At 36.5% G+C, this 12189-nt stretch overlaps 1 long non-coding RNA gene across 1 annotated transcript in view; it reads left to right on the forward strand.

Moving 5' to 3' along the window:
• The first annotated feature begins 406 nt into the window (after positions 1–406).
• LOC139032218 (uncharacterized) overlaps positions 407–12189 on the forward strand; it is a 483796-nt gene continuing 472013 nt past the window's right edge. The window contains exon 1 of the long non-coding RNA XR_011484741.1: positions 407–660. This is a non-coding gene — a long non-coding RNA (uncharacterized lncRNA). The remainder of the gene's footprint in view (positions 661–12189) is intronic.

The following is a 12189-nucleotide window of genomic DNA, read 5'->3' on the forward strand; positions in this document are numbered from 1 at the left end:
TTCTTCACTTTCTGACTTAAGGGTGGTGTCATCTGTGTATCTGAGGTTGTGGATATTTCTCCTTGCAATCTTGATTCCAGCTTGTGCTTTATCCAGCCTGGCATTTCTCATGAAGTACTCGGCATATAAGTTAAATAAGCAGGGTGATATTATACAGCCTTGACGTACTCCTTTCTGGATTTGGAACAAGTCTGTTGTCCCATGTCCGGTTCTAACTGTTCTTATGCTCTAGCTGGTTCTAAAAGAATCTGCTTAATCCCACTGCCTCTCTCAACCTGTGAGCATGGCTAAAGGAAATTAAAGAACTTTGATCCTGAGTGCACAGGTCAGTTTGCCAACATGATTTTCACTGAACAGTTGTTTCAATGAACTGAAGTTGTACTTTAGAACTAAAGCAGTAGTTTCACTGAACTAAAGGTGAACTGTTGCTACTTCTGGGGGTGAAATGCTACTGTGACCCAAGTACAGCAACAGAGGAAGGGTTTAGGTTAACTATTGTGCTTCAGCCGTGTCTGCCGAGACCAGTTTCTCAGTAGCTGGAGGCCACGCTTATAGTCAAGGCGTCGAGATAGGACCAAGTCAGGCTGCACTCTCTTTCACAGAACTGTTGTAAACGCATGGAAATTCACTGACATAGCACAGGAGATTGAAACTTCGAAGGTAAGGAGACATTTTGCTTCCATTTCTGTCTGGTGGGTTTCTGCATCCCATCCAGGAAACTGAGCTTCAGATCATATTATTTAGCCATAAAAAGGAATGAAATTTTGCTATTTGCAACAACATGAGTGGAGGGTATTATGCTTAGTGAAATAGACAGAAAAAGAAAAATACTCTATTTACCACTGATATGTGGGATCTAAAAAATAAACGAATGTAACAAAATAGAAAGAGACTCACAGAGAGAACAAATTAGTGGTCACCTGTGGGGATAGGGAAGGTTGAAGAAACAACATAGGGATAGGGAAATAAGAGCTACAAACTACTAATACAAATAAACAAGCTATAAGGATGTATTTTACCACACAGGGAATATTACCAATATTATATAATAGCTTTAAATGGATTATAATCTAAAAATATTGAATCATTACATTGTACATCTGAGACTAATAATATGAATCAACTATAATTTTTTAAGAGTTACAAATCAGTCTGTAAATGAAGGATCCCATTTATATGTTATTAGGTATACTAAATTAGAATTCTGGAATAGAAGCTAGAACAATTTAGTTTCTTAAAAAGACCTCAACAAATATAATCTTGATTAAATTAAAACCTGCTTTAATGAACCTATTTGAATCATTCTTTATGACCACACATTTATTTTACAAGTACATTCACACTAATATACGCACACAAACACACACACCTTATTCAGTTAAAGTTATATTAAAAAGAAAGACTGTGTTTGTAATGACAGGCAAACTATTTTTAAAATGTCTACAAGTGCATTCATAATCTTTCGAGTCAAATCCATGTGACAGATAATACTTAGAAAAGAAATATCTTGCAAATGTTTATGCCCTTCTCTCTGTAGTTAAAGTGCTTGCCAATGTTTAGCAACTGGCAATAGCTTATGGAAATGTTAGCCAAGCAAGTCTTCTGCTATTATTGGCCGAAGTCAATGCATATTTTATAGCCAGTGCTTCAAACTAACCTTTTCATAAAGGTGCGTTGACAAAAGAATAAACATCTCCAGTTAGAACCTAAGACAGGTATGTGACTGGATAAAGTAAATGCTTTTTATTTTATTTTGTCATTGTGTGATTTCTAGGCATATTTTCATATTGTATAAAAGTGCATATAAAACTTTAAGTTACATAGCAGGGGTGTTTGTTAATGATTCACTTTCTCTCGCGTATCAGAGATGAAAACGATAAAACTGCTAGGCTCATATACTTTACAATCAGCCATCCTTAAGGAATTATTCCCCAAACATATATTACTATGATCATCATCCAGCATGTTAGATAATTCGAGTATGATTTTTGTGAATAAGTGTTTTTTATTTTCAAAGCTGTCTTACAAGTTTTGGTAAAATTAGCCACCTTTGCATCATTTTACATTTCTATTAAATTTTGTCCAGATTATGAAATAATTCTATGTTTTCTTTGCTTCATTGCCACTTCTGAGACAATAACAAGATGGAGAGATTTAACAGCTAGAATATTTAGTGAAATACAAAACTTTCTAAAGATTTTATGTATGAGAATTGGGCAGTGATTCCATTTTTCCCCTCCCTGACCAATCAAATGACAGAAAATTTTAAGGTACAAAACAACGGCAACTATTATTCTTTATAAAGTACAAGTCATACTTAAATCTCTGGTTCATTTTGTGATATGTACAATGAAAAGAACAGAAACTAATTTAGGATTAATCACACGTCATGAATTTCTAACTATAATAAAATGAGGAAATAGTACATTAGAGTAGTAGGTATGACCACTGCTATTTTAAGTCCATGGTAATTTTAGAGAAGGTACATCACTTTATGGATTAGATATTCTTATTTCATTACTATGTAGAAATAGCTAATAAGTTAAAGATTTAGGTTAAAATCTATGGACTGGTTTGGGAATTTCCACATATCTGGACACGAACTCTTTTTCTATTTTAAATTCACTTTCTTAGCCCACAGATAGGGAACCTGTGATGTTATCAATGAATTACCTATACTTACAGTTATTTAGTCAGTTGCCAATGTTTCTTCCTCTGGGGAATTACCTCTGCCTACCCTTTTTTCTAAGAAAGGAAAAAAGCTCTTTCTCTGAAATGTATTTCTCTTGAAGTCAGCATTAAATCTGTTGATGTCATTGCCTCTTATGATTCTAATAAATTATGACCCAAAAAGCAGTAGTCTCTTTCAATGCATTGTAATTCTTGCATCTCTATTTTGCCACAGTTAACCTGGGAATTGTGTATCTAGCTCATCGGATGCTATTGAAACTCAGTGAAGAGTTAGGACTGAGAGGAAGGGATACCTATGAATGTGTTAGTAATTGCTTAGCACCTGCTGATATGAAAAATAGTTGAACTGGCAGTGATTTGGCAGTTGAACCTCCAGGTAAAGATGCTTTCAGCTAGAAAGTAGTAAAGCTGGGATGACACCTGAAAGCCTGCAACTGTGTTGGATCTGGAATGAACAAGAAGCATAGAGATTCTGTGTGTGTGTGTGTGTGTGTGTGTGTGTGTGTGTAATGCTTTTTGTTTGTGCCTCCTTTATTTTGATGAAGTCAAGCCTTCTTCCCTTCTATTTGTGATGGTTTATTCTAATGATGCTTACTAATGCCTGAAGAGAGCGTGAGCACTTTGGTCTCAAATTTTTGAAATAGCAAGAGAAATGTTCTTGTTCTACTGAATTCAAACTGACAATTATAATCTTTTAGAACAATATTTATCTTAGGGAAAAAGCATCACAATAGAAATTTTATTACGAATATATAACTAAAAAAATGGGTGAATCTTCACTTATGTTCAGCTTTTCTTAGTTCATTTATCATCATCCTCATCACCATTATCATCATTATTATACTGATGAGAATGGCCACATCAATGTAGAAGAACAACTTTTCACAAATGAAAAAATACCAGAAACTTTTGACTGAGGATGTATTTCTTGTTTGATCACCAGTGGAATCACAATGAGAAAAAGAAAGGAAATTCTTCCTCCCTTACAAACATGGCTTTGTGTTCTAAGTAGAGCTAGCAGGCTATTTCTGAAGGTCTGACTAAACTATACCTGGGAAATGAATCACCATGTTACCAAAGTCATAGAAGGAAAAAGGGTGACATAGTCAACTGAAAAACATGTGTTCCTCTGTGGAGGTGAGTGTCAGAATGGGGAAAGAGCCATTTGTAGGATTATTCAAGTGGTACAGATTGGAACTCTGGCCAGATGCTGCGTCTTTTGTAGATGGGTGACTCTGCTGAGTGGGTGTTTGGGAGACCTGGCAATTAAATAATGTGACCTTGGGCACCATGCCCATAACTTGAAAGGGATTGCTGAGTGGGCACTGTGGCAACGACTCAGACAGATGGGGTCTGGGAGATGGTAATGGATGAGAATCCAAAGGATGCAGTGTATCACAGGACCTGAGTAATGCAGTAACACTGCGGCCTGAAGCCTGGGTCATCCTCTGTGAGTTTTCCAGGATATCCCAAGTCCAGGAATTCACAGTGTGTGGTTTGATGGAGTCTGAAAGGAGCTCAGGTAATGCCTGAGTTTGGGCTTTGTGATGATCTTGATTTACAGGCTGTTAAAGCCAGATTTTCTTTACTTTAGAAAAATGGGGAACATTGGCATTTCTTGCTCTTGGAATATTTTGGGGCAACTAGTACTTGCTTTATTAAGAACAATTTCATTAGTATCCTGCTGTGTGCTTATGTACACGTCGTAACGCTCGCAAAAACCTTGTTAGGTAAGTTTCTCTTAATTTTCTTAGATATACTTATGTGTCTATTATGCTACACATTACATCAATAATGTAGTTATATAACCAAAACCTTATTTATTTGGCAAATATTTATTGTTTGCCTACTAATATGTCAAGCACTGCTCTAGGTGTTTGAAATAAATAAGAGAAACAAGGTCCCTGCTGTCTAAAATGTGAAGAGGCTAAACCAGAGGCATTTTGGTAAGAAGGACCATGTACTATTTATCCTATTATTCACAGGTACCTGGAAGTAGAATAAGGCAATTAGCATTTTTTGTGCACTTATTTTTGTTTCCCTTTGGTAAGCATGTTTGTATTGTATATAGAATATAGCCTTAACAGTAAAAGAGTTGATTGGAACAATTCCAGGACAGCCCTAGTGATCAAGGGATGAGAACTGTGGGACCTCAATCTCTGTTTAACTGTCAGTTATATTAGCTTTGTTCTTTCCTGCTACACACAGTCTCTCTGTACTTGGTGGGACATTTTTAACCAGCATTTCTGGATTTGTTCTCTTCCAGTTTCATGATCTGATAGGCAAAGAGACATTTGTCCCAGCAGTAACTGTCCTGACTTTAGGACAAATGCCCAACCCTGGAAATTTACCAGGAGAATGAGGCCCCTATGACAGATCTAGCTGGGTCTAGTGATCATCTCTATGTTTAGCACACAGGGCTAGCTAGTTCCCAGAAGGCAGAGCCTGAACTGGGTATATATCAGGTAGACTAACACAGATACCCCTCATAATTCTTATAGCAACTCTCTCAACAGGTATATCATATTCCATATTTTACAAAAACTGAGTTTTGTCTCAAGGCCATTAAATAAGTTAACTACATTCACTCAGCTTCTGGAGGTGAGATTCAAACCCTGCTCTGCCAGCTAGAAACCTAATTTTTGCTATGCTGTATTATTTCCATGATGCCTGGAACATGATGGCTCCTAAGTAATACTCACTGAATAAATACATAAATAACAAACTGTATGTAGCTAGGGTAATCCAGAAGAACCTATGCAGTTCTTACCCAGAATTTAAATTGTAATATATGTGAGCCCATGAATTTTTAGACTTGAAAATGAGTATACTTAATTGATGGATGTATAAATATGTGTATGGACACGCTGTGATATACTCAGGGAGCTATGAATTCCAAAGTACAGAAATAATTATTTCAGTGTAAAAAATATTACTATAAATTCTCAGAGGAAAATTTTAAGTTTTGAAATTTTAAAAATCACTTTTATTTTGACAAAAGGAGTCAGCTCAATGTGTTCTCTGGAATACTGAGAAGAATCTTCTTACTAAAATGGCTTCTCCTAGTTAATTGAGACATGGGCCATCACCTCTGAGACTGCTCTTCCCACGCTTCCTTCTGAGCTTGTGTCTTCAAGTGGTTAAGTCTATAGGTGAGTTCTGACTGGCTGGAAGCTGTCTCTTTCAGTAACTATAAGTGAGGATCAGCATAGGTCCTAAATACTGACTGCAGAAGCTTCTCTAAGGTGTCCCACTGTAAGTACCTTCAAAGAGGTATGCTGCTAAGATGTTTTTGCTAAGTTTACAAAAACTCAACTTCAGATGACTCAGCCAAAAATAGTCATACTTATAGAACTGATCAGCATCCTGGCAGTAAAGCGAAGACAGTGAGAGAATGGAAACAGGATCAGACTGGACATTCCTTGTGGAATATCTTCAGGCATCCAAACAAATATTACTTTTTCCTACTTTCTTTCAGTCTATTATATCACAGATCAGAAAACTTTTTTCAATTAAGGCATTTCCTATAAAGCCTAAAATGTTTCAGGCTTTGTGGGCCATAGATTCTCTCCGAGACAGGTGGGAAGTAATTGGAATTGTCCAAATGAATGGAGTGACTATTTGGATCAAAATATTGGGAAGTGTAGACATCTTTTACTACTGCGATTGTGTAACTATTGCTCACTTAATGCTGTTGTATCACGATTGATCAACAGAAAACTAATAGGATTCTATTTAATAGGAAAACATTTGATAGGAAAGCATCTAATCACTTTTTTTTCCATTTATTTTTATTAGTTGGAAGCTAATTACTTTACAATATTGTGATGGTTTTTGTCATACATTGACATGAATTAGCCATGGATTTACATGTATTCCCCATCCCAGTCCCCCCTCCCACCTCCCTCTCCACCCGATTCCTCTGGGTCTTCCCAGTGCACCAGCCCCGAACACTTGTCTCATGCATCCAGCCTGGGCTGGTGATCTGTTTCACCCTAGATAATATACATGTTTTGATGATATTCTCTTGAAACATCCCACCCTTGCCTTCTCCCACAGAGTCCAAAATTCTGTTCTGTACATCTGTGTCTCTTTTTCTGTTTTGCATATAGGGTTACCGTTACCATCTTTCTAAATTCCATATATATGCGTTAGTATGCTGTATTGGTCTTTATCTTTCTGGTTTACTTCACTATGTATAATGGGTAATCACTTTTAAAAATCCAGATGTGTGTCAGAATTATCTTGGAATTCTTTGAAAAATACAAATGCCCATGTATTGCTGCTTTTTTCCTCCGAAGCTCCTGATATGTTTCTAATGAGCAGCCATGTTTAAAAACAATTGGACTATAGGATGATCTTTTCCTTTTATCTAGTTTGTTTCACTTCTATTTCATGTTCAGTGCTCCATTTCATTTAGCTTATGTTTTCCAGTTTCTCTGTCTCTTCTTTTTATTTTTTTGTTGTTGTCTTTCTTTCTTAATCCTTATTAAGCACAGTTGAAAAGCTTTTGTATACATATATACAAATAGTATGTATAATATATATCTATATATATATTTTTAAAAACATAAATTTTTACCTAACTACAAAATTTGATATTTTGATTCTACTTGTTTGTCTCAGTATGAATAAAATGCTAGACTTATAATTAAAAAAATAGATATGCAACAAGCAACAAAGGCTTACTGTATAGCACAGGGAACTATAGTCAATATCTTGTAATAACCTATAAAGGAAAATAATCTCAAAAATAATATATGTGTATGTATATAAATGAATCTTCTTTTTGTGCATCTGAAACATTGTAAGTCAACTATACTTCATATACTAATGCATATATATGGAATTTAGAAAGATGGTAACAATAACCCTGTATGCGAGACAGCAAAAGAGACACAGATGTATAGAGCAGTCTTTTGGACTCTGTGGGAGAGGGTGAGGTTGGGATGATATGGGAGAATGTCATTGAAACATATAAATTATCATATGTGAAACGAATCGCCAGTCCAGGTTCAATGCATGATACAGGGTGCTCGGGGCTGGTGCCCTGGGATGACCCAGAGGGATGGGATGGGGAGGGAGTTGGGAGCAGGGTTCAGGATGGGGAACACGTGAACACCCATGGAGGATTCAAGTCAATGTATGGCAAACCAATACAATGTTGTAAAGTAAAATTAATTAATTAAAAAGCAAGAATAAAAAAAATTGGTCCATCTAAATATGTGAATTTTTTAATCTTTATGCCTGCTGAGTGAAAAAGTTGGCTTAAAGCTCAACATTCAGAAAACTAAGATCATGGCATCTGGTCCCATCACTTCATGGCAAATACATGGAGAAACAGTGGACACAGTGGCAGACTTTATTTTCTTGGGCTCCAAAATCACTGCAGATGGTGATTGCAGCCATGAAATTAAAAGACTCTTACTTCTTGGAAGAAAAGTTATGACCAACATGGATAGCATATTGAAAATCAGAGACATTACTTTATCAACAAAGGTCCATTTAGTCAAGGCTATGGTTTTTTCAGTAGTCATGTATGGATGTGAGAGTTGGACCATAAAGAAAGCTGAGTGCTGAAGAATTGATGCTTTTGAACTGTGGTGTTGGAGAAGACTCTTGAGAGTCCCTTGGACAGTAAGGAGATCCAACCAGTCCATTCTAAAGGAAATGAGTCCTGAATATTCATTGGAAGGACGGAAGCTGAAACTGCAATACTTTGGCCACATGATGCGAACAGCTGACTCATTTGAAAAGACCCTAATGCTGGGAAAGATTGAGGGTGGGAGGAGAAGGGGACAACAGAGGATGAGATGGTTGGATGGCATCACTGACTCAATGGACATGACTTTGAGTAAACTCTGAGAGTTGGTGATGGACAGGGAGGCCTACTGTGCTGCAGTCCATGGGGTTGCAGAGTCAGACACAACTAAGCGACTGAACTGAACTGATGCCTGCTGAAAAGAAAATATCTTACCTGAAATCATAAATTCTTCCATGATGCTTCCTTTGTTCCATTTTATTGAAGCTATATATATATATACACACAAACACACACATGTATATATATCTACATGTCACTTGATATTACTCAAATCTTCTTTAACTGCATTAGTTTATAATTATTAAACCTAAATTCAAGCTTAAAGTATTAGGAAGTGAAAGTAAAATAGACACACACACATATATATAATACAAAAGGAAAAAACAAAAAGAAATGAGTACAAAAGACACGCGAGCATTAGAATGATTGAGTATAGTGGGTTAAGAAAAGAAAGAGGTCGAGAAACATTGGGTTGACCAAGCCTGAGTAACTTGGAGAAAAGTACTCATATTTAAAGAAATTGAGAAGTCAAGAAGTAAGGCCAACTTTGGGAGAAATATGATTAATTTAGCTTTGACTATATGACACAAAGTGAAGAAAGAAAAAAAAAATTGAGTCCAATGACATGAGCCATTCTGCTCACGAAGAAAATTTCTTATCATTGAGAGTTGCATAATGGGAATATGTAACTGAAATTGGTCAACCCTTTTATATTAAATTACTTGATTATGACTTATAATAGCAGACTCACAATTATACTACCAATCTTCTTTAACCAACCATCAGCCCCAAAGAGTAGTAATTCTCTTGTTTATTTTATAAGAGAAAGTACAGAGAAGAACAGATGTGATGGAGAATATTGGTAGCAGAATTAAAGCATGGTCTTCACATAATATATTTTATTAAATGTCACTGAGCATTGTTTTAAAGATTAATGGCTAACTCCTGGTTTGAATTACAGTATATTTCATTACTGATAGGGATCAAATGATGCAAAATTGTAAAAACTGCATCACTCTAAATCAGGCTTAATAAACGGCAGCATATGTTTTGATGAAGAACAAAAGAGAAACCAAACTAAATCATGAATATCCTAATTACTGGCTAACATGGGAATAAAATGCTAGGTTGGATTTTCAAACTCTCTGTTTTTAATTAGAAGTAATTGAAAATATCAGTTAGTAATCAAATTTAATTCCAAATTGAGGATTAGGGACACTCACATTTTTTAAAGTGATAAAAGGATATTGGTTAATGAAAGCACAGGAAAATGACATTTTAAATGCCTAACTGCTTAATAATTAATAGCATTTCAGTAGGATACGTTTTTCTTTTGCTGAAAAGTTTGGAGAATATCCCAGATGTTATAAAAATTAATCTTAAGACGACTTCTGTGTCATGATTGAGCCCCCAAAATATCTATATTTTGTTGAGTGAGGCTTTCATACAGAACAGTTTGATAAATAAGGTGCCTAATGCCTGATTTTTCCTAGAACCTCACAAAAGGCAGACTTTAAGGTACATGAGAGAAGCTCTGCATCCATCTCCCTGTTTTGGTGCTTTGTTTGAGACTATCCCAGACCTACAGATCACCTACAGAAGATGATTTATGCATGGGAAACGTAAAGAATTTCACTTTACATTTGAAGTTCAGCAAACAATGGACAGTGGTGAAAGTAGAGAGCAGGGTTTCTTCTGAATTAAGTAATATGTTCTTAAGAAAATGAAATGTGCAAAAAAGTCAATAGACTTGAGGCTATCAAGGAAAAGGGGGCAGAGTAACATGGTGAAATTCCGTTCATCTCAGTTCATGTTTGGAAGACACCAACTACTGTGTATAAAGATATGAAATTTTATTCACAAATATTCTTAAGTAGAATACTGAAGAATTTTGACAGGATGGGTTTTGAAATGTCTGAATGTGCAGAGGTTGGATTCAGAGATAAGAAACTAAAGGTCATGTGAATTAAAGGGGACTACTAAAGTGTCCTCAGAGAAGGATGGGTCTTAAATTGTTTTGCACAGCATTGTGACAAATTTGGACATATGTGTTTGGGGAAGGGGACTTCCCAAGTGGCTCAGTGATAAAGAACCCCCCTGACAATGCAGGGGATGTAATAGATGCGAGTTCAATCCCTGGGTCAGAAAGATCACTTGGAGGAGGAAATGGCAACCTACTCCAGTATTCTTGGATGGAAAATCCCATGAACAGAGGAGCCTGGTGGTTTGCAGACCATGGGGTTGCAAAGAGTTGAACAGGACTGAGTAACTGAACATGCATGTCTGGGGGAAGACGCTGTGGTGTAGTTTAATTACACTGTGTCACAGGGTGGAGATCTAAGTTCCCAGGATAAATACAAAAGGCAGAAGCAGGAGACTAAATACTATGCGAGTTAAAAGTTTATAGAAGAAAAAGAAAATCCATGGCTGAGTAGGGATGTCAGTCTAGGGGATAACAGAATCATTTAATAGGATTTGAATTAAAATATTTCTGTGATTCTACAATTTTAAAGGCTCTTAAAATCACAACATACTTCGTGTGTTGCATTTCTTATTTAAATGAAGAAGTGGGTAAATTTTCTCTGCAGGTTGGAGTCATCAAGTATTCATGAATGAATGGAGTGACAATAAGTGTTTACTTCTCTGTTCTCTGCTAGGTTCAATCCCTGAGTTGGGAAGATCCCCTGGAAAAGGGAAAGGCTACCCATTCCAGTATTCTGGCCTAGAGAATTCCATGGACTGTATAGTCCATGGGGTCACAAAGAGTCAGACAAGACTGAGCGACTTTCACTTTCACTGTTCTTTACTGAAAATAAATTAATGATAAAGCTAAAACTTACTAGCTTAAAAACTCAAGTGTGTGATGCCAAACACAGAGAAGTACAGTCCTAGTTTTATCAATCAAATTAAATCACAACACCCAAAACAAAACACAGCCACCTCACAGTGTAAGAACTGCATTTGGTATTTCATATTATTGAAGTAGTATGCTGCAAGGATGGGTGCAGGGTTGGCTATTCCTGAGCCTAATTCGTAATGAGAAAGAAGCTTCTACATTTGGACTAGGAAGAGACGATTTAGGAAGTGATCAGCCCTGCTCCTCAGGAAGACTTTTCCACTAGAAGCTCTTAATTTTCTCCTTTTTTTGTCAAAAATTTTGAATTTACTTACTTAGTTCAATCAGATAGTGTAAGCCAGCCCTGGGTGCAGTACATCCGGTACTACAGTTTCTGTAGTACACAGTAAGATATTGCTTCTTTGGAGCCAGACATTCAGCCAATGTGGGAACAAAGTAATTTTATAATCATAACGGTGAGCTCCAACTACTTAAGCTGTGGTCTGAGGTTGTGATTTTAAAGTAGGCAGGTTTGGAGAAGCAAAAAATTTCTCAAGTCAACACTGAATGATTTTTGCCTCTTTCCACCTAGCTATTCAATGTGGTGTTCCGATTTAAGGAGACTTCCAAAAGTAAAAGGATGGTTTGCTGAAATAGAACTGATCAAATATAGATGGATGTAGGGCTTTATTGGCAGATATGAAATGGAGGCAAGAACAGAAAACACAAATGAGGATGGAAATTAGCTACTGATTTAGCAGGCTGTGGCAACTGGATGGGAAAGACAGGGATGCAAATGGCAAGAGAGTCTCTGGAAACAAGTCCAGGTCTGGGCAGA

Source organism: Odocoileus virginianus, chromosome 3 (assembly GCF_023699985.2).
Source record: "Odocoileus virginianus isolate 20LAN1187 ecotype Illinois chromosome 3, Ovbor_1.2, whole genome shotgun sequence".
Lineage (NCBI taxonomy): Eukaryota > Metazoa > Chordata > Mammalia > Artiodactyla > Cervidae > Odocoileus > Odocoileus virginianus.